Source organism: Taeniopygia guttata, chromosome 3 (genome assembly GCF_048771995.1).
Source record: "Taeniopygia guttata chromosome 3, bTaeGut7.mat, whole genome shotgun sequence".
In the NCBI taxonomy this organism is placed as follows: Eukaryota; Metazoa; Chordata; class Aves; order Passeriformes; family Estrildidae; genus Taeniopygia; species Taeniopygia guttata.
Genome location: NC_133027.1, coordinates 76,507,058 through 76,532,449, shown reverse-complemented (window position 1 = coordinate 76,532,449; position 25,392 = coordinate 76,507,058). Strand labels below are relative to the sequence as shown.

Here is a 25,392-nt window from a genome sequence, read left to right as displayed (position 1 = left end):
GTCTATAAGCTTTGATCCCATCCAAGTAAACCTGAGGATTCAGGAAGTTGCCACTTTGCACAGCAGTAAATTCAGTGATCTCCTGCCACCTGGCTGATTGCTTACCACTGCACAAAGCTGTCAGGATCAAACAGGCTGCTGAACACTTCCTTCCTAAAAGATATTCTAAGTTCAATGACATTCTCATTCTCTATTATGTATAAAAGAAACAAAAGAGCTTGTCAGAATAAAGCCATTTACTGTATACTCAAAAATACCTTTAATTGTTGCATGGCACTTAAATACTTAGAAAATGTTGAGATCAATAAATTGATTTTACTGAGTCATCTGTCTCCCATCTACTCAAATATTCGTGCTCAGCATTGTAATTATCTCAGCACCTTTACATTGGGAATTGTATCAGAGTATCAGAATGAGTATCAGAAAATCACAGTTGCAGAATGGTTCAGGTTTGGAAGGGAGCACTGGAGGTTTTCTATTCCAACCTCCCTGCTCAAGCAGGATCCCTAGAGCACACTACTCAGGATTGTGTTCAGATGACTGTTGAATATCTCCAGACAAGGAGACTCCACGACTTCTCTGGGCAACATGTTCCACTGCTCAGTCACCCTCACAGTAAAGAAGCTCTTCCTCATGTCCAGAATAGCAAAATGATGTCTGCATCCCTTTTTCTAAATAAGGCTGTTCTAGACCTCTTGCCTGTGCAAAGTGCAGCAGGGAGCATGCTGCAGAGGGGAGATGCTTGGGAACAAGGTCATCAGCTTTCACATGGATGGGGTTGGTCTCTGCCCTTCTGTTGAACCAATAAAGATTGCCTTGTTTTCCAGGAGATTATGTTCAGCCAGTACTTGCAGCACGTGTATGTTACACAGCAAAATGGAACTTGCCACTGTCTGCTCAGCACACTCACCTGTCTTTTAGTCCAATGTCCTGGCTGCAAACATTGGCAATATTCAAACTTTTCAAAGATGAAAGATCACTACAATATGGAGCCTAACCAATTGTGCAGCACTGCATAATGAAATAAAATCTACTAGCTGATCACCTACCTGGTCATTTCATGCCTAGGGGCATAAGATTTAATTGCTTTTAACATTGTTTGTAGTTTAAAAAAGTATACTTTGTAAAAAAGATTTCAGCTTTGGTCTTACTCTACACTGAGAAGCAGTAGACAGTAGCAACAGAAACACCACTCAAACACCTACTTCTGAGGGGAGTTTATTAAGTTTTAAATGTATACCATTTTAGTCAAATAAATAAAAGCTGACTTATACATCCATGTAACAATAAAACAAGATTTTATATCATCTTCTGCATTGTTACATCAATTAAAAGTCACACATACAAATGATTTAACACTGCATTTTACAGTGTTAACAAGTTTTTTCCCCTTCCTTTTTTTCATATCAGGTTATCAACCCTGGTTATCCAAAATCTCCAAAGTAATATATTTTAACAAACAAAATTAGGCAGATGTATCATCCATTGTGGGATTTGAACCCATTGTCACTGGGGAGAAAGCTGCAATTTAATATATGAAGATGTCAAACCATATTATAGAAACTCTTGTGACTGCATATTTATCACAGTGTCATAGAGGTCCCTGGCAAACTGAAAGATTTTACTGTTTATTCACAGTGAAGACACTTAATTAATGACTAGGCCTAATCAGCCTGTTTTATTATTTACAGGGATTCCAACATGGCTTAGTCAACTGATATGCAAACAAACCACCCTTAGCCTGGTCTAATTAATAATTCTGAACCAGACTCACAGAGTGGCACTGTCAAGTAGCTCTTTGGTGATTTACAACACCTCCTCCTCCGTGAGATTCACATTGCTGCGTGCAAATGAGCTGCCACCCCTGTGAATCCTTCATTTTAAAATACAATGTGCCATCTTGTTGACTACAGGAATGCCCTTATCTTCACATATGACTTAATGGAGACAAATGTCTGACTTGGGCAGGTTTGTGGAAACCTTCATGGACACACACCTACAAAGGATGTCATTTCAGAAATGTTTAGGAGGTGAGGAAGAAAAACCCCCTTTTGCCTCTGGCACCGTTGCTACTGCTGAATTCTTCAACCAAGTCATCCGCCTCAACTTCCCCAAAAAGGGAGGGATTACCCGTTGTCTTGCACTTGCTAAATTATTTTCTATTGCTGCTAAGTAGATGAAAGGTAAGGAAAATGTGTCAGAGAGGCAGAAAGATGTTATGAAATAAGTTGACTCCAATGTCACACATAGGTACTGGGTAATCTCACTGGATGATTACATGCCATGGTGGTCTGAAGATGAAAAGAATCAGATTTTCTTCTCCAAGACATTATGGGGAAAATCACCATAAAAATACAAATAGAAATTAATAGGTGGTAATTTGCATCTACAAGTGATTGAAGAATGCTTCACATTTTTAGCTGAATTTTGTGTTCACAGTGGAGAAACTGAGGAAAAGAGAAGGTCAGAGAAGGTCAGGAAGTTATGCTACCAGATGGGGTTGACAGCAGTGGATTCATAGCAGCAGACCTCATTTTCTCTGAAAAAGACTTCTAAATACAGAGGGAAAACATTATGACTGAAGCAATATGAGCCAGATGAAAATAGCTGATGAGTGTGAGTCATCTCACTTGTGACTGCTGTCCTATTCCATTGTGAGCCACACTTGAGAAACACTGTGAAGCAGCACATCAGGAAGAGAAAGTTCTCCCTCAAACCTATTGACTGAAATGCAAACCAAGTGGTACGTAGCACCTGCCATGCTTGTTCAGCTCAGGGAATGCATGTGGGCTTGGGTCTGAAAGATGTACCTTCTGTACCAGGAGCATATATGCACATGCCTATGGTTAGCCAAGAGTGGACATGTTCCTGGACAAAGCTGGCTTTAGTGCTAGAGCAGGTGCATTAAATTGCTAATGGAAAATAAACCTCCTGTTACATGGTACTCAGCTTGCCCACCCTGGAAGGCAGGAAGCTCTGCAGCTCACGGAGGGCAGATGTTTCTCCAGGCTCCACGTTGCACCAGGCACCTCATCCTTCACAAATTTGGTACTGAAAGGAAGTAATTATTAAAGGCTCACTGTCAGTTTGAAATTATGCTCCCTGTGCTGGTGCCACCAAGGTGTCTCCTATTCAGTAATCTCATTAATGAGATGGATAAGGGAATGGATTAAATTTATTAAACATGGGGATGATACAAGCTTGGGAGAAGATGCAACACCGTGGAGTAGAGGATAAAAGCTCAAGTTTATCATGACAAATTGAAGAAATGGTCTGAGAAAGAAAAAAAAATTAATTAAGTCACTAAAAGTAAGTGTGGAGTGCTACATTTAGAGTATTGCACAGAGATACTGAACCACACTAGTACAAGGTAGGAAATTAATTTCTCTGCAGTCGTTCCCCAGAAAAAGATCTGGTCCTTATAGCTGACTGAAAATGAGGCAATAATAGCTGCAGGGGAAAAAAAAACGAGGAGAGGAAAGGAAAGGATCATGGCTTTCTAACCTCAAACTGCTAATGATTCCCGGCTTTTTGTCCAGAAAATAGAGCATTATTTGGGAAAGACTCTCATGTGTCACTGAAAACTTCCTTTGTTTGTGCTATTGATGTCAGAGTAAGAGTGGTTTTCTAGAGCATATGAGATGGACTGAAATACCCCACAACAGCCAAGGGATAGCAGTGAAAGATACTTGTAAGATAAAGATGTTGAACAAAATTAAAGATTCTAACAACATGAGAAAAAAGACCAAAAAAGAATGAGGAAACTATCTATACATACAATGTTATTTTTATTCAGAGGCTCAGAAACACTTATAATAAAATATGTGAGAAACATTGGAGTTTCTGGGATTTTTAAATAGCTTTTCCCATTAGTCAACTTATGGACAGAAGTTCCTTAGATTTAGAAAGGAAATAGGGTATAGCTGGATAAAGCAGACAGGCAAATGGACAATTTATCAAAATGCTGTGCACTCAACTAGATAAAAAATTATTAATTTGTAAACTGACTATTAAGAACTGTCAAGCCTCAAGTCAGGCTGGCAATTCTCAAGTTGGAAAATGCAATTTGAAGTCTGCAACATTAAATTAAATAGTCCTTCTTTGTGTCAGTCTTCACTAATGTAGCAGGGACTTCTGGCATCAGTGAGCCTGCTTCTCAGTTATTATTCTTCTTGGCTTGCAAGAAGGTTGAGAAGGAAGCAGAAATGCAGAGATATCTCTTCTGCTTGAGGTTTTGGATATTCTGACACTATTCAGAGGGCTGCCTAAACCCCCAGTCAAACTCAAGGTCTGCCATGCTCACATTATGGTCCCTGGACACAGCTCTATTCCTCTCTGAAGACAAGACCTGAGAGGATGACATGGGCAGTTCTCTGCTCTCAGGGATGTCCCATATCCAAGGTATAGAAATAGAGAGGCAAAACTTTCCAGCTGTTTGTTGTGAAGAGGTAAATAGCCATAGGTCCTCCACATCCAGTGACAAAGGCAGTCCCACACGTACCGTCTACACTGGGTGAGGGGGAGACTAAAGGAGGAAAGAGGGGGACTGTCTTCTATGTGACTTTGTGATGAGTCCTACTACAAACTGGTGAGCTGTCTTTAGTAGAGGTTTGGGCTATGATTGAACTCATCAATTCCTCTTGCATAGTTGACAAAAGATGTATCCCTAGGTATACAGATTAGGTAGAGAGTTGCAATATGAGAGTATGAAACATAGCTTGCATTTGTAAGGTCTGCAATTATTTTGTAAACATGTTTAGGGTCCTTGCTGGGTGTCAAGATTTACATGCATAATTTTAAAAAGCAAATTATTTTATTTTTATACACAGAAATCAACAAGGAGATAACAAGCACTTTTCTACTTTCTGTGCAAAATGTGGCATGGCAGCTCTAACTCATGCTAGCTTTTGCAGGGACTCTGGGAGTTTTCAATACTTTACAGAAAATGAAGCTCTTTCATAGCGGTTTCATGTGTGCAGGGATGACTCCTTTCTTGGGAATAACGGGTCTAGCCCCACCCAAAGCATTACAAAATTCTCTAAAATCTTTTTTTTATCCATTTTGCCCCAACATGCTGTGATTATGTTTAAAGCACATACTCAGTATCATCTCAAATGCTTTTTAGCTGGTGGAGATCTCAGCATAAAATTTTTGTTGTAGGTGCGTTTCCATGCATGTTTCCACATACAACTAACTAGTTGTGCAACTAACACAATGAAAGCTTAAAGGAAGACTCTTGCATGAAACAAGAAAAAGAAATGTAAGCTGTTCAATACTTGGATAATATTAGAAGTTACAAATACTTAATTGTTATGCACTGAAAAACAGAAAAATCAACTTGAAAAGGTTGCTATAACTTTTTCCATCGAGATCACAGACAACAATTTCAGAATGAGGTCCCTGCCAAAGAAATTGGTGCAACTCCACTAGTTATAATAAAGCTCTTCCAGTTGGAACCAGCAGGTTTGATGTATGCTGGAGGAAGTGGTGAGGCAGAGAACAATTATTCTTAGCTTTTATGTAATTTCCAACGTGAATATCCAGGTTCTAGGTCCTCACACAGACAAGAAAGCTCTGTTTGAAAATACTCTCCTATAAACTTTTAATTCAATATATGAAGTATCACCATCACTTTTTCCTCCCAGGCTGTTATATATCTGATATGATATACAGATATACAAATGTATGCATATAATAAATAGGATAGTTGTCATTAAAATGCATCATCTGATTATAGCTAAAGTTAATTTCCAGGGAAAAATAATATTTAATAACATACTAGTTAAAAGATGTAATGCAGTTTCCAAAAATAAACGGACACTGAATAGACAGGAAATTCTGAGTTAAGGCTTTCTCTCTCAATCTTTAAAAATCAGTTAGTCTTTTATGCATAAAATTCAATATTAGTATGAAAAGAAAAATTACATAGCAACCACAACTGAGACTGTATCAATTCTACTTTTCTCTGCAATGCATGATCATAGTTGCATGATTATGCTTAATCATTCCGAAAGAAATGCTGTCTTAAAAGCTATAGTCTTATGGAGCCTTTCAAAATTGCCTAAGTAAAAATACTAAAAATAATCACCCAAAGAAATGGCTGTATTCACATAATCCCACAAAGGATAATAATGCATCAAATGGCTGGTGAAATCACAAGATGAATTTGAGAATTGATTTCATAGAGATAAAAAAATACAATGATAATTTACATTTACTCTTTCAAATGTAGTCCATACATTTCTTTTTTTTACATGATTGATTACAATTTAAACTTCATTTCTCAACTACCCATAATGAACTGTGCAACATCTGGCTGTCCTTTGGAGGGGTTGCCCAGAGGATGGGAAGGACTGAGCAGCAAAGCTTGAGGTGGAGGCAGAATTTCTGAGGAAACTTTGTTCTCTGAGGGGACAGTTCCTGATGACCTGCCCAAGAGCAAAGGCTGTGAAGTCGTGTTGGCAGAGTGCAAGAAGCTGCCAGGCAGCTGGCAGAGGAGTCACAGAGTAAGATCAAGAAGTCGGGGGGGTAGGAAGGAGGAGCAAGCAGGAGGAAAGAGGGAGGAAAGAACAGGCTCTAACAGCTCAAGAGATTAATAGAGCCATGCTGAGCTGCACAAATCAGTCTGCCAGCAATGGGCAAGTAGCCAGTTAAGTCCTTTTCTCCTCCCTGGCATGGGAAATGGTTGTCAGACCTGGGTGACTGCGATGGGTGACTTGAAAAGTGCTTCAGAAGGAGAAGCGCTATTCATCAGAAAAACCCACTGTCCAGGGCTGCTATATCCAGAGACAGGGGGCACTACTCTGCAAACTGGGAATTGTTTGAACAATTAGGAGAATCCCATTTGTGATCTGGGGTGTGATCTATCACGTCACAATACAGGAATAAAACAATTTTGAAGACTAAATGTTCCTAAGCTAGGAATCAAATGAAACCCAGTGTAAAGAAAAAAAACCACTAACAACTGTACCTATATTCAAATAGTTTTGTTTTTGAGTCCATGTGAGAAAATCTATTCACTGTGTTGCCCATATTGAGTTGGATCATTAATAGCAGGTGGTAGGAAATGTAGATTGTTTCGTTATAAACTCTGTGTATAAAACTCTGATTTCAAGCACATTTTCTCCCATGCAGCATCAGGAGTTATGACTACTTCAGAAATTTAGGTTTAGAGAATGATGGAACATTTGGATGTCTGTATAGTTTATTAAAAAGGCAAAAAGGAGCCTATTCTAATAATTATTCCTAAAGACCAAAAATTAAAAATAATATTTTAAAGAAAGGATTCGGTAGAATTAAAATGAATATGGACAGAAATAGCATGTAGTTGTACAAAACCCCAGGCCTTAACTGTACCTTTCATGGCTCATTTCCTCAACAGAAGAATAAGTGCTTTGTTCCATGGTAACTCATTATGTTTTCTATCTCCCTCTCTTTTTCTGGACTGTGAGTGTCATTAGTTATGTTCTCCTATGCTGTTGCACACTGTAATGCACTGAGAGTGGGTGGGTGTGCAGGTGGAGAATTGTTAATTGCCCAGCAGATATTTTGACTGTCCTGTGAGGAACTGAGAGTAAATTGCTAGAAGGAAGCTGGTCATGGAAATATAAAGACAGGCTGCAGGTTTTTCTAAGTCTCACCTGTGATGAAAACTCATCAGAAGAGAGAGGGCGAGAGAAACCTTCCTCTGTCAGACAATTGCCTTTTAGAAGTTGGCTAAGGAGTTGAGAGACCTGTGATCTTCCCCCCTGAAAATGCTGCTAATGGACATGGGATGTGCTTGTAGCACTCTGAAGCTGTTGCTTGCAGATTAGATTTAAATTACTATCCTTGAACAAAGTGCAGACAAAATGTTTCTGCTGGTTGGCCCTGTATCCTGTGGAGTCTTCCTTTCAGAAAGGCAATATTTCACATGATCTTGTTGAGACCTTGAAGTGGCAGAAGCGTTTGAATCCCTGCTGGGAAAACATCTAAATGTGAAGATTATGTAGACACCAGTTTAGTCTGTGATTTTAAAAAGAGTTTTCTCTGAATGGCCAAGAGAGAAATGCAATTTTGCACCTTCTTTAATGAAGACAAGGAAATAAGGTGCAAGGTCATTTTTTCCTTAGCAAAGGAAGAAGATAGAAAATATGAGACTATTTCAAAAAATCACACAGCTGACAGTGACATTGCTATTGTTCTGGCTACCAGTCCGAGTACGGTTCAATGATGGCTTAATCAAGATAAGCACAATGAGTTCCCTGGAGAGTGGAAGAGAAAATAATAAGCCAAGTCATCTATATATCTAGCTTTGGACATATCTAAAGAGCATCAGCAACTTTTTCTTACACAGATCTCTTTGGAGTGCTATAAGATTAGGCTTATACCTTTTAGGACACGTCTTTAGTAGCTGACACTTATGATCCTATGGTGGATAAAATAGATTAACTCTATAAGGAGCATTTGGCTGTGCATATTGCTGATATTGGCACGTTGAATACATCCTAAAGCACACACTCAAGTGCACAGCACTCTGGAGCACATCTCACTCCCTTTAAAACACTGGATCAGCCACAAGTCTTATGGGGGAAGAAAGATGTGTATCTGGGATAGGATATGGGCAACATTTCAAGGAGATTTTGATGCGAGTTATCCCTACTACCAGAACCCATAGCTAGTCTAAGGACAGCCCAAAGAGAACTAAAGACTGAGCAAGGCTGGGACATGCCATGCCATCTGTGGGAGATGGGTATGATACCTGAAAACAGCCCTGAAAACGTGAGCACTAAACTAGAGTGCCAGAGGAGTTTTTAAATGTGGTTAATTATCAACATCAGCATCAAAACAACATAGAACTGAATTTTAGGGTCACGGAGAAAACATGGTTGAGTTAGTAAATTGATAAATGCGGAGGAGGAAAATACTATGGAAGGAGAGATCTCATCTCGCCATACAGAACACAACGTGTTTTATTAAGACTACGAATGTCAGTCATTATTTATTTATACATGTATTTTGCTAAAGGGTAAATTCAGACAAGTCAAGATTGTCTTGTCACTATTAGTGGTATATTAATTGATATGTTTTGTTTTGCTTCTGTTTGCTGTCTGGATTATGGGACAGAGAGCTATATGCTTGTGCCAGGATGTTTGATGGGACATTGAATTAGCTCAGCATTACAAGACAGCAGCATCCCACTGCTCTTAAATCTTTCTCCTTCCTTGAGTACTTCCTGCTACATTTGTCTGAATCTGCTCTTGCTCAAGGTATTGACACAGAAAAACAAGTTTTGCAAGGTTATTTCTCTGCACATAATAAATTTTAAACCCTCTAAATGGATCATTCTTTAGGTGAGTTTTCTTTCCTCTGGTTAAAGAGAAGAAAAAGCATCTCAGGAACAAGATTCTTCCTCTTTTTTGTGTGGTATTAATTTCCTTCTCAGAGTAAATAGTTTTCTTAATAGCTCCATCCCACACAGGCACCACCAAAATAAGTCTTCTCCACTGTTGAAGACAGTGCATCTTGAAGGAGTCAGTACCTCCTGCTCAGTTTGGCATCTGCATGTCTAAGTAGAGAGGTTTGTGGGTGCCTCAAGGAAAGGAGTTTAATTTGAAAGTGCCCATTCATAGAGTAAGTAAATCTGAGTACCAGAAAGCCAGTTCTGCCTACCCCAGAATCATTTCTGCAATAGCTGACTTCTTTGGAAAGGAATTTGTTCCCATTTCAACTCTCATCTTGATCACTTCAATTGTAGTCCAGTTGATGGTATGGTGAGCTCAGTTAAGATACAGGAGGTCTCTGGTTTTGAGATAAAGAGCTCTCAATCAGGTCTAAATTACTGTCCAAAGAAATGGACCTCAAAACTTGCCACTGATCTGGGTGCTCAGAAGGTGTTGTTACAAGTCCTGCAACCTTCATCCACAGTCAGCATCACACATTAGCATCCATGGTCCATTTAATACCAATTTTTTCTCTGCTTTCTTAAGGGAGCACAGGAAAATGCTTCCCTTCCTTCCATTCCCCTCTTGCAGTCTTGCAAGGTGAGACTCTACTCATCAATCAGATGAGCTACTGATATAAGTGTAGTCATAGCCATCTTTAATAAAGCTATACTGTTCTACTAAAGATCTGACTTCCACCTGCATTTAGATATTATAGTTTTCTGCTGGAAACAGTGACTTTTGTCAGTGGAAAGTACAACTGTAACAGTTATCAGGCTATCCTTGACTTGGAGCTTGCTTTTTGGAACTGATGAACTCGGGTCTCTCATATAATCCAAAACATTGGATTTTGGTGATGGAGAAACCATGACAAGAAATGGAAGTAGGTGTAGTGGGGGGAGGGGGTGTTGCACACATAAAGACGTTCCTGTGAGCAAGGTCTGAAACATGTACATGCCTTGGCTGAAATCCCAACTAAAATGAAATAAATCAATTATAAATTTGCCTTTGTTTTCAGCAGAAGATGTTTTTCATCTCTGTCTGCTGTATATTATCTATTTCAGTCTTCACTACACATTTTATTATTGGTTTTATTTTGAGAGAATATGTGGCCAAGCTGTATATCCATGTTTTTCAACCTAGCCACACAGATTTAAAAAAAAAAAAAACTTTCTGTAAAATTAAAGAATATGAACAAGCAATGTATCTCAGGAAAGAGATGTTTAAATTGCACATTTAGCATTACTGTTCCGTTAGCCACTCATATTAACATTTCTACAGTGTTTTTATCTCCAAAAAATGCCACACAACCCAGTTAATTACTGCTCAAAATATCATATTCCACAATGAATATCAATATATGGACCTGGAATCAATGAAAAATATTAAGAGAGAAGATTGTGATTCTGACAATCCTGTGCACAACAGTGAGATTTTTCTCTCAGCAATGAACTTTGCTAGTTGGAGTATGAGAAGACACAGAACTTACTCAGTGGTCTAAAAGCAAAAGTGTCCAGAGAGCAAAGACAACTGAAGATTAGAGCAAATTTTGGGTCTTGTTCCTATAAGCTCTAGTAATTTTTTGAGAGACACTGTTAACCCTGACCTCTACCATAGTTTTATGGAATTTTCATTGAAACCAGTGAAATATTACTGAACCTGACCAGATGTCCAGATCTAATGCTGGAGAAGAAAGAACTGGGCCAAAGAAACTTGGGAAGCATGAAAGGACCCTACTTTTAAGGAAGCTCCTTTCTTTAGGTGAGGTATTCATGGGCTGTCTGAGTTTTTTTAATTCCTAGTGACAAGTGGAAACAGCAGCAGAGCAGGCTATTAGGAGAGATGTCAGCTCCTTCACAGTGAGCTGAGATTTTTCTCAAAAGGTCTAAATTAGGACAATTCAGTATCTACATAGTCAGGAAGTGATGGGTCTGGTTGTGGAAAGCAATAAGAAGCATCATGCTAAAACAAGGAAAGCATGAATTATTATTAATCTGCTTTGAGTAGAAGGGACTTGAGCAGACAGCAAAGGGACCTGTTGTTTCTCTGTGCTGTTCTTTTCCTCTTTGTTTTTATGCTCTCTCAAATAATGTGCTCTTTGAATAAGCTTGTTTGACTCACTCCTTGTGAAGGAAATATATTGCTCACTGTGTTCTTACAGTTTGATTTGGTTTCTCTATGGTTTTGGATGGTGTCTCAAGATGATGTTTAAAGTGGACATCTAGATGCAGAGCCTGGTGCTTGTTGCTGCCAGTTGGGGCTTGGCAAATGAGCTACCCAATTAAGCTGTATACATTAAATGAAGCTGTCACCAATGTGCCAACTAGCTATAGTGAATGTCCAATTTAGAAATCCATCCAGTATCTTTAGTTCCAAGGACTATTTTATAAACACATTCTAACACACAGGAAAGCATTCACCTACTGTAATGAAGCTGCCTCTGGGGTGCAACATGGGAGCTGTAACCACATGAAGCTGCAGGAGGAGAAAATATATCAGCAGCACACAGTTAATTCCTCTAATTTTCTATACAATACCATGCCAAAATTTCTGCAGCTAAGCAAATAATGTAAGACAACATTGTATGGCAGCTCCTTCACGTGGGTGGCAAGAAGCAGCATAGCATAAGGGTTATTATAAATATTGTGAATCTGTTTGAAAAAAATGACTCTTGAGTTAATGTTCTGAGGCATATCAAGTTAATATTACTAATTAATTTTTTAATACCTTTGCAGCATCTTGAGAAAAAGCCAAGAAATTAATTGTTCTCATTTTGTAGTATTTGTCATACACTGAGGTCTGCAGGCATCCAGAAATATCCTTGTAAATACTGACAGGTCTGAGTAAAGACTCTGTGGAAACAAAGTTGCCAGTACAGCCCTGTGAAATTCTGTGTTGGTTTCACATAGTCTTTCTAATGTAGTCTGCTGGTCTCAGGTTTGCATTTTTATCTGCAGGCTTCAAGCAGCCACAGTAAAAATGAATTTTATTTGGGCCATTTTTCTCTCAACTTGCTATTGTCAACACATACCCCAAAAAGCTCATTTCTACAGTTTACTTACTAGGACCTCTTAGGTTTTATCCTAGAGGCCTTTCAACCTCCTCTTCTCAGATCTTGCCACTTGTGAGATTTTCCCAAAAATGACTGTCAGTCCCATCCTCGTGTCCATCACGAGTTGGGGAGGACTACTAGGCTTTACCACAGTCCCAGAGCTACCTCACTTGCTTCCTGTTTCTCTGTAGGAGATGCAGGGATGGGTCCTGCTGCAGAAGAGCCTGCATTACCATTCTTTAAAGTCTCCCTCTGGTGTGAATATATTACTTTGTGTTGTTTCTCTGGCTCTTCTCGATTGGTATGTTGGGCAAAGTCATTGAAGTCAGAAAACATAGTTCTGTGTTAAAAGTCTCTAACTTCACAGTGTCCCAAACACTGATTTTATGTAAAGTTAAAGAAAATCGACAGTTAGTGATAAACACAGTTAGTAGCATAAATCAAATGACAGCTCTGTATTTCATGCCCTTTGTTCATATAGATGCTGGGTGAGGGAAAGGAAGGAAAAATAACATTGTGGTAGAATTGGATTAGAACATATTTCTTGATTAACACTCACATGTAAATAGCATTTAGGTAAAGTAGCCACTTGCCCTCTAAAAGCATGTGTTCTGATTTAATACATTTATCAACAGTACTGAAGCACAGTGTGTTTGCTGGAAGCCTTGAAAACAGCCCCAGCTCTGAACTGAATGGTTGCTTTTTTCTCCCTTAGGAGCAGAAGGATTTTCCTTATCCAGGGGAAGAAAGAAGTCTTTTCAGAGAGCACGACTTTGCACCAGGTTCTCTGCCAGGAGTCATGGGGCTTTTGGATGACCTGGAGAGGCCACATCACATTGGTAAGCCTAGCAGGCAGTGAGGGCTGAGAAGACCGGGTACCTCTGCAGCTCCAGACATTGGCATCCTCAGTGCCATCCCAGACAAAATCACCACAGGCAACAGGCTTTTCCCTCAGGGGACACAGCATCCTCCTTTGCTCCCTTCCCCTTCTTCTGTTCACTTTCACCACCTGCTCCAAACTTCTCTGACAGTCCCAGTTTAATACCCTTGCCCCAGTAAAGTCCCACTCTGCAGGCAAAAGAAGCAAATCTGAACTTTCTCCTAAGCCAAACAGCACTGCTTATTAATCAGCCAGACCGTTCATGTCTAAGAGACATGAGGGCATTCCTCTTGGGGGGAGAACATGCTGCTTCCAGGGAGATCTCTTCCACCATCTGCCCATATCAAATCTCGGAAGCAGGGCATTGGAAAGCAAATTCAGCGCACATGTATAACACATGAAAGTCTGTTGACTTCAGGGCATATTTGTATTGCATTTAGCCACAGAAATCTAAACCAGAGACAACCTTTCCTCCCCTGCCCATTGCCACTCCAATGTAGAAGTCAGTAGACACATACGGTGACACCTAATTCAGATTTCAGTATGATCGTCAGTGGAGTTACATTATGTTTTTCATTTGTTATTTGGTTGTTTGCTTCTGCAAGGAAAGAGTTTACATGGCAATTACAAGACAGGCAACCATTATATAAACGGTGTTATTTTTCCAAATTGAAATTCCCAGTCACCTGTGTGACTTGGGTCGCTAAGCTATTAATGCTCAAAAGATATATATCCTTAATAAATAACTTCTGTCAAATATGTTTGAAAAAGTATTTCTGAGTGACTTTTTACTCCATGTTGCAAAGGGCCATAAAATAGCAGCCATAGCAATGTCATGCTGTCACAGCTGGGTTTTCTCTGGGTTTGATGTACAGAGTGTAGCAGGTCTTTGTTAACTAATGCTAGTTTGGAAGAAAATGAGGAAGATTATAGTATCTTTCCCCTCTTAGACCCTTCCTATTCAAGGAGTGAGAAGCATCCAACAGACAGCCCCTTCTAAAGGAAAGGCTCCAGGGCTGTGCTCATTTAGTCCACCAATCTGAGTCTGTGCACATTTACCTAGTGCAAAGTGTTCCTCTTTTATTTGCCCTTCTCTTAGACAGAGAGATGTTTTAAAGACAAATAAAGGAGAAAATAAGACATTCTTCCATATAAACCTATCCTGAGGAAGGCAAAAACTCAAACAACATGTGAAAATGTTAATTGTGTTGTCAGATACACTTCTGCAAAGAGGTTATGATGATAGCGCTAAGTATGGCACAAGAGCTTGAATAAAATGTAACACAAAGTCTAAATTTAAGAAAATATGAATGGAAGGGTTTATTTTTTTTTTTTTGAAACATCCTGAACGTGCTGAGTTTTCGTTGGTTAGCACCCACTGAATTAAAATATGTGGAAACTAACTAGGAAATACTGTCTTTCTATTATAGATTAAGCCCCTTTTCCCCGTAATTAAAGAAAGTGCTTTTCCACTTCAGCAATCCTTCAGCAAAAACAAAGATAGAACTCAATATTCTTGATAGATCTTGGATAAAATGAAGACTGGTTTTATGGGCTGGAAAGAAACAGGACTGCATATCTTGTCTTATTTCAACTCTTAATAGCACATTCTGACCTCTGGCTGAGTCTGCTGAAGTCAATGGAGTTGCACCAGGGATTGGTACCAGAGCTCACGGGCTGAAACTGCCAGTAAATAAAAAGCCAGATGTATATTTTTTTTTTCACTGTTTTATGTTAAACAACTTATCGTATATGAAAATAGAAAAGGGAAGGAATATTTTTACATTTTCCTGCAGGTTCCTACAAGCACAGAAACATTGTGGTTTGGCAGATGTTCAGCGTGGTCGCCCAGAAGATGAGTGGTGAGGGGCTTCAGACCTCCACTGGGCAGAACAGCTGTCCTTGGCTATTTCTTTCTCAGGGGCCAGGAGGAAGGGAGCCAGGAACCTGTTTTACCCTCTGCAGATGGGCACATGGTCACACAGTGAGTGCATCCTTGCCAGTGCCTGGGACAATTTAGCTCACACTGAATATGAACTAGCTGTACATGCAGTTTATTTTTCTGCTCGTATTGCTAAAATTTTGGGGTTTCTTCAATATGATTTTTGGCTGACTGGCAAGGAAAGTGACATTTGAACTTTAAGAAAAGGATCAAAAATCCACAAAAGGAGTTTAACTTCCAAAGTCAGTATAATTGTGATACTCTGGGCTTTTAGGGGGAAGTGTGCCATTACATTTCCAGAAAAACTGGGAGTGGTGCATTGCCTCAAATAACTGTAAGAGGCAGTAGAACAAGAGTGAACTTTCAGCACCTGAGATTTATGTGTCAAAAACACCTCAGCCCTTGTATATATTTTATGAGTGTTAAAATAAAAAGTACAGTCCCAATGTGTCAGGCGGTGAACGAGCAATGCTTCTATAAGATTTAGCTCTTTGCAGGCAGTTCTTGAAACTCCTTAAATCCCTGAAATTCTCAGTGATTGCTCCAGAGGGGTGTGAAATCTATATCTGGACTTCAGGTTGAGTTTCAGTTGTTGGCTTTAATTGCAGGGGAATTTTTGGTGCCAGAGAGATCCTAGGAGGCTATAGGGAAAAAGGAGAGAAAAGAAAAAGAAAGTTGTGTTTTGAAGTATGGTTGTTTAATAAACATGTTTTTCCGATAAATAAGAAATAAGTCTGGGAATATCTTCTGCTATGCTGTGCCAGTGGGGGTAAGCCTGCATTTACATATGGAGGCTTGGCAGAATGGGTGCTTGACTCACCAGATATACAGTATAAAGTCTGTGAAATGCTGAATGTGCCAAAGTGAGAGGCAGATTCTGTCAACTTTGCTCCTGATGAGTAGGACTGTGTTCTGCACCTGACTATTTGAGAAGGAAACTACTACACAACGGAAGAAGGTTGTCAATGCTGACTGAAATAAATATGGGTCCTTTTTTTAAACTGTTAACGTGGGCTGTTTCCTATGAACGAAGAGGTTTTTCAATGGTCTTTGAAGACTCTTTCATTTCCATTTGTTTCCCACGTTATTTGTTTCCCACGTCTATCTGATTTTAAGCAAGAACCTGCTTGCTGCTAATCTTTTGCAGCCATATTCTTAAACATCCTGTATGCAACACTTGTCACAAGCACGCTGTTCTGGCTATATCATTGCGCATGACCACGCAGAGATTCAGTTTTAGATCAGGATGGTACTCCAGGAGCTGTTCTTTCAGCTGCATGCGTGGGCTTAGCAAAGAATATTCAGGCTAAAATTGGAGGGAAGGCGCAATTAACTGCCTCCAGGGCTCTAAAGTACACCATTGCACCCATTTACAGCAAATTTCTTTACAGTTAAAAAGGCAATCTTTTCCGCAGTTTTATTCAAGATCTTGAGTAGAATTTTATGGAGAATTAGATCTGTGGTTCAGTATTTTAAATATCACTTTAAATTCTAATTTTAACAATACAAGGTTGGGTTTATTTCTACTAAGATCTATAGCACCTTTCCTTAGGACTCCTTATTACTGGTAAATGTAAAAGACTGTTAAGAGTAAGCATGGAGAATTCTTCTTAAAAAATATGTACTGTGGCTTCACCTGAGTAGCAGAGGTGGAGGAGGCAGAGGTTCACCCAATCTGAGTGACTTCCTCATGAATGTGATTCATCTTTACTAAGGATGTTAGGACGTCTTTCTGGTCATACTTCAGAAAGGATAGAAATATAGCATTTTGAACAGGATTTATTTTTCCTTAATGGCATACAAAGAAACAAACCATCTTCAGGCTTCCTTTCCCTGGATCCCAGGTGGAGAAGAGAAGGCATCCACCTTTTCTACTTCACGTCTCCTCTTTCCTTAGGAAACCAAAATCCAGTTATGTCAGTACTGCAGCAAATGGTGTTGAGTTTTACCAGATCTGTACATCAGATTCCTTCATCTACAATTTTTCAGACAGTAACAGTTTCTCAAGTGTCTTTACAAATGTGATGACATGCCCTTCTGTTAGTATGAGGTGATCAGAAAAGGAAATGCCTCAATTAACAATCATCCAGTCCTGTGCTCAGAGGCTCACAGGTTTGGGCCCTTTTCTGACTGCAACTGTTGCTATGGGGAAAAAAAAAAAAAAAAAAAAGGAGGCTTCTCTTGTATATAGTAGTGTTACTTACACTTGGATTGAAGGGCCTAGGAGATTCTTTATATTCAAAGAGCAAACACTGCCACTATCATTATGAATTACTATTCCTGATGAGTCTAATTCTTTTTACTGCCATTACAGCAGATGCTCACATATCTATCCTCAGTGGCTAAATCAATCTTTCCAAACTCCTAATAAATATTCCAGGAAGACTACTAGATTTTATAACAGCATTTCCTGGCCTTGGCAGGAGAAGATAGAGCTGCCCCTTCAAGTTGGCTTTTCACACAGCTTGACTGTAAAGCCTAAGGGGCACCAGACAGGGACCCTTTCCTGAACATTGCTTTTATACAGGCTTTTATTCACAGTGACAGCATTTTTCCCTGTTAACAGCCTTCAGTACAATATTTTTCTCTCTGTGGCTATGTCTCTTCTTTCAGCTTCATCCATCTTCAAGTGCATGAGCTCGGTTGTGGTTAATTATAAACTTCAGGGACTTTTGACATGAGGAATTTCTCAGAACACAAACTAAGTGAACAAATATGTTGTAGTGGTTTGGTTTCTAAGATAGAAACCCTAGTGAAATAAAACATATGGGTTGCTCAAAGAAGTAGATGTTTAAGAGATGTCAGATTCGTGATCTCCCAAACTAGGTAGGTTGTCTGCATATAGGTTTCTTCCTACCTAATTTCTTTCTTGCTACCATCTAACAGATTAGCAACTTTGAGCTGCTAATCATCACCAGTGTGTCTCCTAGAATGGCTGTTCCTATTTTCCAGTCTCTTCCTGGAAATTCTGTTCCCTATGGTCTTGTTTTATTACATAAGAAATTACAGAAAAATTGGAACAAATTATTTCCCATAGCCTTATGGCTTTGTGACATTAGCTTCTACCCTTCCTGTAACTCTTCCGGATACTTTTTGGATCTCACATTTCCTCTGTTCTTTCATTAGCTCCTCTTTTCCATTGCTGAGAGAAACGAGAGGTCTTATAAGGAAAAACAGTGCATGCAGCCTTATTCATTAGGAATGCACCTATGGACAGAGGACAGGTACATGAAAATAGGCAGTACCAGCCCCAGAAGGTTATCAGTATAGGTTGGTGAGTCTGAAATAGAGTGGGACAGGTAAACCGTGGAGTCATTTGGCTATGGGAAGGCACTGCCAAGTGGCTGAGTCAAGCCCTGCTCCTACTTGAGTTAATGGTTTCCTATGCACTAGACAGAACTGCCTCTGAAATACTTGGGGATAAAATAGATGGATGAAATGTTGCCTTTTGAAACAAATTTTTGCTATATGTCTCCCATGTTCTTCTGGTTTTAAGTGTTTTTCAAGGCTGCCTGCAGCCTTGAATTGGCTTTTTTGGAAAGGAGTTTGAACAAGACTGAAATCAAGTTAAAAATGTAATGAGATTCTGAAACAGTTGAGTTATTCTTAAGATTTGCTCATGTTTAGCTATCATTCCATTTATAGAACACTTCTAGGGATTAGCACACAGTGCACCAAAAGAAGCATATGCCTTATGAAATAGCATGCTTCAGGTCCCATAGTTGCTGCTGGGAGAGTTCCTCCCTCAATATCTTTTTGTTTTGCTGTACTTTCTTTCAGTCCAAAGAGGGACTTTGCTGGTGCCAATGCTGTGTTCAGAAAGTAATCTTACACAATGTCCTCCTACAGTTGGAAAGCACAGCTCACACAGCAGGTGTGGTTTACAAGGGCATGACAATATGTGAAGCAAAAAACATCTGAGTCCTCTCTGTATATCTCTTAAAAGAAGAAACATAATTGGAAAGCAGAGAATGAATTCAAAGATCGACTAAGATAGGTTGGATGGGTTCTTGGTCTAATGGACGGTATCCCTGCTCATGGCAGGGAAATTGGAACTAGATGAAATTTGAGGTCCTTTCCAGCCCAAACCATTCTATGATTGTATGACTTCTGCACTGTTAATATGCAGCAAGGCCTATGCATCTGAAAAGCCCATCCAGTTTTGGATGTGGGGCAGCTGGATTAGTGCAAGCACATAGTGAATATCCAGTGCGTCTCATAAGGACAACTCTTAAGTACCAGTTGCAGTATAGTGCAATTTTAGGAATATTTTTTAAGTTACCAGTGGCCAACAATGAATCATAACTCCAGTTTAAATATATGGGCTTCTTATAAGATATAAAGACTTTCTATAAGAATTAGATCCACAAAAGGCAGCATACTGAAGGGGAAGCAGGACCTGAACAAAGAGAACATGACACAGAGGAGGTAGTGGTGGTATCTTTTAATTCATAAAATGCAGAAAAAAGACAGTTTGAAATATTATAAACCAACAACAGGTTACTCATAAATTTCAAAACATCCTCACCATCCAAATCTTCTTTAAATGGGGGCCATTTGGAGTCTTTAGTGTCTCAGTCTGTTGCTGATCATAATACTCTTCCTTGTATTCATCTTTGAAGAGTGGTGGTCCTCTTCTGTGAATTAGAGAGCTAGAACCCTAAGAAGGTGTACTGCCAAACCTTGTGGGGTGAGATCCCTCTCTCCATGCAAAAGCACAGCTCCTTATACTTCTCAGTAAAGCTACAGAGGCCAGTAGAATAAAGGCCAGGACCCATGTTTCCCTGGGTCCAGAGAAAAGCCCACTGCCTGCAAATGAACTTTCCCATACCAGCATAACAATGAAGAGGATATGTTATATATACATCAAGTATCCTATCTAAACAGATGGTTAAATTTAAAAAAAATTGTGACAATAACAATGCATCTGTATTTTTAAAACAGTAGATTTTGTGTGGTTTCAAAATTTTTTCATTCAGTTATTCATGGCAAAATAATGTTTACAGAACAGATAAAGGCAAGCAGAAAGCTGTAAGTAATGGATGTCTAGAAAAGCTGTCTTAAAAACAAGTGTACCTATGAGGAACAATTGGCAGACTGTTGAGACTTTTATGGATAATTACATTACACAGGCTCTCATAATGTCAGATGCAATATAATAAATAGACTGCTACCTTCGGTGTTCCCTGTAGTCAGCTAGAGCTATCTGAGAGCCAACTCTTAATTTTTCTGGTTTGTGTGAAAATTATGCCTTTTTGTCAGGAGGTCTTTACTTTGCAGAACACCACACTACCCAGCAGTAGCTCGTGGCAGTTGTAAATCAATTATACCAAACTGTCAGTGTGGGAATATTGGTTCTTGCATTGTTTTTCTCAGCTCTAACTCCTGAGCTCCTCCAAGGACCCAAGCTTGCCACAGTGATGCTTGCTTGGGGTGGATCCTACACTTATCACCAGCCATCACCTCTCACCCTGTGTCTGCCATATATGGTTGACGTTGCACTGCACCTTGCAGAGGGAACTCAGGATCTCTCAAGACTGGTTATCTACTTTGTTATTTTCCTGGGGAGCCAATGAAATTCTTCTGGGAAATTTCTGGGGGGAGAAGTGGTTTGTTTTTGGGCGTTGGTTGTTTGGGGTTTTCCTGTTCATTTAGAGTGGGGTTTTTTGTTTGTTCTGGGAGGGCTTGTTGTTGTATGGTTTTGGGTTGTTTGTTTGTTTTGTTTTTTTGATTGGTTGGTTTTGGGTTTTTTAGCAGTATAGGAATATAAGTCAGAAAAAAAAAAATAAAAGAGAAATACATATGGAGCTTTATGCATTTTGCCCTCCACTGAGCACAGAAAGCTCCTTAGGTCTTTCAGAAGAGCATAAAGGGAAAAGAAGTAGCAACTCTTGAGCTTCTCTGAGGTAAGGATTGTCTTGGAGAGGCAAATCTCAGGCTCATGCTTCTCACTGTATACTCCCCTGCATGCCCCAGTGGTGGATATCTGTGATAAAAAGGTGTTGTCCAGCTCCGCATTCAGCTGGGCTCTCCTCACCTGGCTGCTAATAGCAGACCCCTGAAGGGATGCCTATCCCTGCAGGAAGGAAAGTGCAGCATCCAGCTTCAGCTGGAGGCCAGCCAGTGTCTGCTGATGCTTGAATTACTGCTCAGACAGGCACACACAACAGACAGAATGTGGGAGCAGAGGTTGGGGTAGATTTTCTCTACAGTGCTCCCTGCTCACACAAGGCAGGCATGGCAAACAGACAAGCACCACTTCCATGGTCTTTTTGTCCCAGCTTGTCCAACATGGTCATGCCATCATGAGATGGAGGATCAGCTCTTTCCTATCAAATATTTCCATCTCTTTGAAATGATGCTGCTGAGTCTGACAGATTAGAAATAAGATGGACACTTAAACATGGAGAATTTCACTTCATTTATGGATACAACTTGAAGCAAGGGGGTTTTTCAAGAAGTGGGGCAAGGAGAGTACTGGTGAGGTTTTATTGATTTGCACTTTTTTTCCCCCTTGTGTATTTTTTATTCCTGCCCCGCTCCCCATCCCAAATCTATGGGATGCATGGGATAGATCTGCAAACAGAGAAATGTCCCAGTTTGCTCAGTATTTAGCAGGAACAGAATCTTGCTCTAGGCATTTCTGGTTGTAATCTGAGGCAGAGAGCAAAATAAATGCACCCATCTTTCAGAGTCTGCTTGAGGAGCCAGTCATTTTATGGTGTAATGACATGTGCATTTAATAAAGATATAGAGTATTCTAAGGAGAATAAAACTGCAGTCTTATCTTAGAGACATATAGACATTAAGAATGAAGATTTCATTTAATTGTGGCTTGCTGCTGTGCACAATTTACCAAAATGCCAGTAAACTGCTATTGAACTGTAACATCTAAAGATGTCTAAGTGTTTGGATAATTTGTGTCTTTTTTCTCCTTTGGAAGATAGTAATAAAATAGCTAAAAAATATGAAGAAAATATTGCATCCAGGCTTGCAAAGCAAGAGGGAAGTAGTCACATACTCAAGGGCTCTAATACAAACATCATCCCCAGGAGAGGCACCCTCTCCTTGAGGGATGACCCCCTTACCTTTACCATTACAAATAAATAATATGATGGGCTTGTATCCCAGAGAGATGCAGTCTAGCTGTAGTGGTGCTTTTGTAAGTTTGTGAGCCCTTTAAGAAAGTTCCCATCAGTAAACTGTGTGCTTAGCTTACCCTAACTGGATTTTACAGGCCTCTTAAAAGTAGTGTGTGATCCCTTCCTTTTATTATCCCCGATTGCACAGCCAGAGGTAAAACCCAGCGGCTACAGTTGCACAGGATTTTGGTCCACAGTTGAATCCTTTTATTGTCACTTAATACGACTCTGAGGGTCTTGGCTCTGCTTGGGTGGCCCAGGGAGCTCCCTTTGATTCCTGCCCATTCCTGGAATCCCTTGGGAATCAGACCAACACCCACTGACTTGCCCATGATGATTATCTGGCTGAAACACCTGAGCCCTATGGGACTGAGAGAAGCATTTGCACGTCTTCAATGTCTCCTGTGGGGTCTTTGGTTGAAAATGACTATGACAAGATGTAAGTTAAGTTGGTATAGCTGGCAGAGTTCTGTTGGAGTATAAAATGCAGAAGAGGCACTTCACACTAGCAAAGAGAGCCTCAGGTGAGGAAGAGAAGAAATGGCATCCAAGTAACTGGACAGCACTGGCCTCCTCAGTGACAGAAGTGGCACCAGTGGTAGCTCCATGATAAGAGTTGGAGAAGATCCAAGCAGGCATGCAGGAGAGGAGTTTGGGAGGAGCACAGACAGCAGAAAAGAAGTGGGAGAAACCAAAAGGAAGATTCTGTGAAAGAAGAAGTGCTGAGTTTTATTCAGATTTTTCTTATCTATGAGTACTTTTGTTTCTTTGGTATGGGGTTTTGTGGTTTTTTTGGATTTTTTGTGGGTTTGATGCAATTTGTGTGCAACTGGGCATGGCAAGTGCTAGTCCCAGCTGCAGAGATTTTATCAGGCTAAGCAATGAGCTCCTGCTCCTTAGATGGGTTCCTTAGAAGGATAACCAGCAGCCAGTTTTCTGCAGGGATGAAGCATGGGGAGCAGAGATTTTATAGATTGCAGTGTTACAGCATCAGTGTTGACCTACCCGTTTACAGAGACAAAGAAAATTGGCACTTGGGTAATGTTTATCAAAGGTATTGTGTTGAAGCACAATCTCAGGATTATGGATTATTCTTATTAATAGAAAATGTAATCTGCCTCTAGGAGATAACAAATAAGTAAAGTTCATAGCTATTATTACCTCCAGATACATTCCGTGTGAGTATTTCACACTGAAAGTTATCTTGCATTCATGTAAATTACATTGACTAGAAAATACTAATGCTCTCTCCAAGATAACAAATGTAAATGTAAAATATTCTAGTCTAGTGGTGCTAATGTATCTAGGGAAGGTTTATTACACTATGAAATTTAGATGAATCACAGAAGTGGAATGTTGAATGAAATTACCAGATAGTGATGTCTTCCTCTGTGTACCCAGGCAGGTAGATGGCAAACTGCAGAAATTATGAACACATTCTGCAATGAGAATCCCTCTTTCAGCCATCATCCAGAGACAGGACTGTTCACTTTCCTCTGGATTTGCCAGTGGGATCAAGGAAACACAATAAATTCTTTCTTTGTTTCTCTTTACCTTAAAAATTTTATTTCACGTATTTGTTTTACTATTTGTATTGAGTTGCTCATTTCTGACACGTCTGCTAGCAAGGAATGAATAAATAAAGCCAAATGAGCTGAATGAGTTATCTGAAGAGTAGTGTGAAATTTACTTGAAAAATCATTCAGAAGTTGCCTGAGACAACAAAGAAAACTGAGGAAAATCAGTTGCATACTTATAGAAATGTTCTCAGCATCTTTCAGATCAGTCTGTAGTGCCTCTCCCATTTTGCCCACATGAAAGTGGGAGAGCTTGCAATTTCTGCCAGGCAGCTGTGCAGCCATCCATTAGCCAGGAAGGCTGCTCCAGAGCTCAGGGGAAAGATTTAAAAATCATTTTTATTAGCTTTACATGCTGCTTTCTAAAATGAGTTTTTCACTTATTTTACCCCAGGGCCTAAGAGTTCAGAGCTCACACCCCCTGGCCACATTGTAAAGTAAAACAATGCCCTGCCTGACCGCTGAAGCCCTTTCTTTGTGTGCAGCTCGCTGTGTTTCTAGTGGAGGTGAAAGGTGCTAGGCTGGCATCCTGGGGCAATAAAGCCCTTCACCAGTTTGTGTTGGTTCACTAAACGGTTTCATGTTAGATTCACCTATGGTCCACATTACCAGCCAAAGGGGTGGTGCCTGAGTAATTCTGTCAGCTGCAGCTCCCTCAGTCCTTTGCCACGTGGAAACTCATAGAGTCGTTAATGTAATTTCTGGTCATACTTCTTGTATCATAATCAGCATCTGCCTGGGACTGCACTGACCCCATTGGGTGTTTCACACAGACCCCAGGCAGTGGTGAGACGGTGGCAGTGTAGAGTCAACATTGAGCTTGACCATATTTGAGACAATAACCTTGAGAGCTAAGGCTCAGGATGGATTTGCAGCCTGGTGCACAGGAGACAAAAATATCGAGAGTGATAGGAGAAAACTACTTTTAGATAAGAATGAAAGGCAAGTGCCATGAAGAATGAAAGCATTGATTCCACTTCTAAGTGCTCAGTTAGCAAAAATTATTATCCCCCTCTCCTATTTGATGTTCAAAAAGTCATGATTTTCTGAGCTTGGCCTTATATAAGACACAATATTTGAATTTTCATATCAGCAAAATGACAAAGAACAAGGACTGAATCTTGGCTTGTTGAAGTCAATGGAGTTTTGCCGTTGATATTCAATTGAGCCACTTTTCTTCCTCAGGCACATTGTGGATCAAGAATAAGGCATTGATCCTCTGATTTAATTTTTATTTTTTAGTCATCTGCAGTTCAGGAAATATATTTATCAATCTGGGACTTTAACCAAAAGTAAGAGGCTTACAAGCAACTAAAGCATGTTCTTTCAAGATTTACAAAATGAATAAATTAGCAAACCCAGTATTTATCCATTAAT

General features: G+C 39.8%; 1 protein-coding gene across 1 annotated transcript in view; it reads left to right on the top strand.

Annotated features, from left to right (window-relative positions):
- Positions 1-25,392, top strand: part of QKI (QKI, KH domain containing RNA binding) — a 478,774-nt gene that overhangs the window by 437,086 nt on the left and 16,296 nt on the right. The window contains exon 19 of the transcript XR_012054688.1: positions 13,190-13,313. The gene's annotated coding sequence lies outside the window, so the exon portion shown is untranslated. The remainder of the gene's footprint in view (positions 1-13,189; positions 13,314-25,392) is intronic.